The following is a 4,955-nucleotide window of genomic DNA, read 5'->3' on the forward strand; positions in this document are numbered from 1 at the left end:
GTTGAAATATCTGAAGTTCTATAGCACGTTGGTGACCTACCTCTGTTGCAGAGGGATGCAGTTTAAGCCCCTGGATCTCTTCATATATTGGGAGGCGTTAGGTTGGGATGATACATTCGATACACCACATGCTGTGAAAAGTACTCCAGACATTCATAGTGGAGATAGTGAAATCTGAATTGTCTAATACATATTGACGGGATGTTAGATTTATGGCAGGCTCTTCAGTGTGGTAGACAGTTAACAGCTCACGCTTTTGTGTCTTCTTGCGTAATATCTCACTTCACAACTGCAAATAAATACTCGTTTAATAAACTGACACCGCTATACAAACGGGAGCTCAGTGAATCTACTATGTCTACTCACATAAGAGAATTCGAATGAAAATACTGAGGTGATATAGTTCCACTGTAAACCGAAAAGCGAGCAGAGCTCATGGTGGAGGAAGTTCTCTTTGCTGGAAGAACACAGCAGCTGCCATACGGGAAGAACGAGAATTAATATCCCCTGTAGCAGTGTACAACAGTGTGCACATATTCATGTAGATTCTGTCCATGTGCTTTTCTTGCATTAGCATTACTAGCAACGCATATCTGCATTCCATGCAAAGTTACCACATATTGTGGAAAACAAGCATCTCCTCTCGCCCACGAGCACGTCGGCACACTGCATGACTAGTGATACATAAAGTGCGGCGTGGAGGAGTGGTATATCTTCGTGAAACAACGTGTGGTTGATTCTTGTGACGTAGTGTGGTCGACGAAGTGGAGAATCACCTGCTTTATGCAGTTTGCACACCGATGGGGCGGGGAAGTGCATAACCACAATTAGACGATCTGTCTTTCTCATGTTTCTGTCTTCTCTCCCCCCCCCCCCCTCCTCCACCTCCCCCCCTCCTCCCCCTCCCCCCCCCCCCCCCCTCCCCCCCCCCCCCCCCTTTGGCCTCATCCATCCTGTTCCGCAACCGACACACAATTTACCCCCTTAATAAGGCTCAAGTGCACTTCGACGGGGTATGCACATTTAATATTTGTTTCTCACCCATTTCACTAGAAGATACACATCATTTGTACTGTTTAACCTGTAACTTTATAATCTGATATTTTTTCCATCCCCTGCAATGCGGAAACTTTGTCTAAGAGAAAAAATGAATAGCAAACTTTATAGTAGGAAATTTAATATAGCTTAATTTTGTACAGAGAAACATTTTTACTAGAAGCTTTGATGTGTGTTACTCAAGAAAAACGTAGGAAAGTTACCTTAAAAAGTTCCTGCGCCATAACGCTCACACCCCAAGGTCAGGATTTTTGTATGTTCATGGCCCACCCACATACCACTGTACAAAAATTAGCGGCTGCACGAATTTTTAACACCAGTTGACATTTCTTGGTCTTGGTGGACAGGGCTATAAAGCGCAACGGGGCTGTTGAAGAAGCGGATCCCATCTTCCCGGGGTCTCTGGCCATCGGCTAAAACAAAGCGACGAACAGCACTGCGAAGCTTCACGTAAACAGAGAACGATTGTGCATATCTCATTAAATCCACATGAAAAACGAAAACAAAATTTTTAAGTGTATTCCAACAAAGCTGCTGTTGATAAATCAAAATATAAATTAACAGTTGTTTACCTGTCGTGGCCCACGCGGGAAAGACAATGTTACCGTCTATTTTTAACGTAACACACAGCTCCAACGCCGTCAGGCTAGTAAGACATGCCGGCCATTGGTTGCGTTGAAGTGCTAATACCTGCGAAGCGAACTGCAGCGTTTATAACATTGCGTCGATAATGTATCAGACGTTATCATAGGTCATTACACAAGCACAAGAGACTAGCAAAATATTGCGAGTTGAGCTTAAAGAAAATCTGAATTAGTAACTAGGAGATCGTATTCGTAATAGCCATGTTCCGTGCAATGTTCATGCTTTTTTTCTATACATTTCGCATCGAATAATGCTGTGTAACTTCTGTATGGTGGTAACTATGTACAACCACATACCCATCAGCTAACACACACAGTTCAATATGTCTCTGTTCGTATTATATGCTTTATTGGTTAATTAACTTGAGCGTTACTCACCAAAGTGCTTGAAAATAAAATAAAGCTTCCCAACGCATATACAGTAATGAACACACTGTCTATTACCGGCGTGAAATTGCTCGCCCACTAATATCTTCCGTATCGGGGTGTTACTATGTGGTGTAAGATGTTTGTCAGTAACAAACCAAATATTAATTTCGACTATTACTGCCTTACCTCAAAGTACTGTTTTCAACATCCTCTCCCACGTGTATAATTTTACAGTCACACACAATAGAATTAGTATAGCTGTAATGTAACTATGGTAGTTTGGATCTACCTTCCTCATGAGTAAAGGTAACTTAGGCTCGCCAGTCACGTGGAGCTCTGAGAGAAAAAAAAAAAAAAAAAAAATGGCTCTGAGTACTATGCGACTTAACTTCTGAGGTCATCAGTCGCCTAGAACTTAGAACTAATTAAACCTAACTAACCTAAGGACATAACACACATCCATGCCCGAGGCAGGATTCGAACCTGCGACCGTAGCGGTCACGTGGTTCCAGACTGAAGCGCCTTTAACCGCTCGGCCACACGGGCCGGCTCTAATGAGAGAAACTCCGTGTAACCCTGTCTGTGGAGGAGTGTTTAGTCACTGGACTTACAAGAATAGACAGGAGCAAGTTAGTGTCCAAGATTTTCAGTATCAACTTGTCCCATGTGTTTAAACCCACCACTGCCCCTCGAATCACCTCTCTGTGTTACTAACTGATGACCTGTGATTCGGCCGTCGGATGACGACTTAAAGCTCGTCGGATCCCCTTGTTACTATTAAAGAGGAGATGGTAAAGGATAGGATGTGGAGGCGGTAAGCACGCGCAATAATCTCGCTCGTTAGTGACCGTGGGCGCTACTCAGGAGTGGGGGTACCGCGACACTCGAGTCTGGAGCTCATGAGCGAGGCGACTCGAGCATACTTCTAGTGGAAGGGAAAGCGGCAAAATATGACGACGAATGACCTACAGCGAAAACTGCACGCGTGATAATTACACTTTTAATTAATACATTATTTCATTATCGTAATATTTTGGTCTTTTCATTATCTTGCCCCCTGGCTATTATCTGATGTGGCTGTGTTTCTTAACACTTCTCTTCGTTCTGTGGGGCGGCGAATAATTTGTAAAAATTAATTTGCTGTAACAATGCTTGCATGTTGAATCAGTTTCTGGCTTTTATAATGTTGTTAATGCTGTCTTTCGCCGTTCTCAACACTGGCTCTCTATTTACTTTTTAGCACCCAGAAAGTGATTTAACAAAACGTGGAGCCAGTAATTAGAGATCCTAGTGCCCACTTCATCTGAGAATACCATTACAGCTGCGGCTTACAGCTCTGAGGAATTAGGAGATTGTCCGGGATTTCTAATCAAAAACGATTTTCCAAAATAGTTGAGTATATTCTGAAATTCACTGATTAAAAACACAAGTATCCCTACAACCTAACTAACAGAGCAGTTCAGAGTCTAATGCGCTGATGCAACTATAAATGTCCGAATAAAATGTTAAAAAGAATGCTCGCCATAATTTGATGAAAATATTTCATCAAACGCCACGCTAAATATTTGGTAGAATGTCTGTCCCGCGACGGCACGTGAAAATACGACAATACGCAAACTGAAGCTAGATAATGAAAATCATCCCAGAATTAAAACTTAACTTGAAATGTTTTCATGGTTCCGCGTATCTCTAGTAACTTAATACGGCACCCGAGGCTGTTTGTAGCAGTGATACCGATGCGACGCGACTCCCGACACAGATGACGTTTTATTCAGCGTCTGGAGAGAACTGGGGCCTTGCTTCCTCGCGCAGCGTTCTTATATATAAAGCCGCGGTGCGGACGGCTAAGGGAACGCCTGATCAAATCGGCTCTCCCGACTAGCCGCTGGGCTAGTAACGCACCACTTCAAGTTACATAATAATTTATACCTTCTTTTGCTGATGGCCGATGAAGCTCTTAATTTAAACGTGCATTCAGCACGCAGGTAAGTATTGATAATAAAATTTTGACGTGGCTAAGTTAAATATTTTGGGCGAGAGAATTAATTAAATTACACTGCACGCAGTAGATGAGCTCTGAACTGGCCCTTTTGAGATCCGCTATCGCTATAATTTTATAGGCATTCAAAAGAAACTTTTCACATCTTCACAGTCATAGCGGACCTCCAACCTATTTAAATCTAAACATCCTAACCTTATTTATTAGCCTACTTAATCTATCTTGCTTCCTTCAGTTTTGAGACGAAAACCAGAAAATCATGAATTTCCACTAAAATCTTAATTTGTGAAATCCAAAGTACTGTTTTTATTAAATCATTATGAAAGATGAATCTAAATATAAATTTTGAAGTCTCTAGCTCTTTCCTGTTGCGCCAATGATTTTTTCAGAAAAACGTCCAAATTTCGAAAATGGCTGAAGTTATCGAACTGATATTTAACACACATTAATTTAGTATTATTCCTGACATGCTAGAAAAGTTTTAGGTCATTTGCTTGATTTTTAAGGTATTGCGCAACATTTATGACGTCAGAGCTAGTTACAGCAGACTGGCTGGCACACAATGGAAACTGATGTGAATTTACTACAGCGTGAGTAGGCTGCTTCCCTACAGTTCGTTGAGATCATGCCTAGAAGCAAAAGCTTTGCTTGTTATAATCATACTGATACTAGATTTATAAAGTAGTTCAAAGACAGTTCAGTTAAATAAATAGTATTACTAAAGATCTGACTTAGAGTGAAGAATTGCATGCCTCTCACTTGTACTGAAGGTAACCCATGAGACCGCAATTCTGTTGAAGAACTAACTGGAATTCTGTAATTTCGTGTGTGGTGTTAATCAGATTCGCGCGATTTTTTTTCGTTGTGTTGGTAAACATGCCTGAAAC

The 4,955-nt window shown here is 41.5% G+C and overlaps 1 non-coding gene across 1 annotated transcript; it reads right to left on the minus strand.

Annotated features, from left to right (window-relative positions):
* Positions 1 to 2,531: 2,531 nt before the first annotated feature.
* Trnas-gga lies at positions 2,532 to 2,615 on the minus strand. The gene is given in 2 exon segments: positions 2,532 to 2,566; positions 2,576 to 2,615. It is a non-coding gene; the product is annotated as a tRNA-Ser (tRNA).
* Between the last annotated feature and the right edge of the window lie 2,340 nt (positions 2,616 to 4,955).

The sequence above is a fragment of the Schistocerca americana genome, chromosome X, assembly GCF_021461395.2.
Source record: "Schistocerca americana isolate TAMUIC-IGC-003095 chromosome X, iqSchAmer2.1, whole genome shotgun sequence".
NCBI lineage: Eukaryota > Metazoa > Arthropoda > Insecta > Orthoptera > Acrididae > Schistocerca > Schistocerca americana.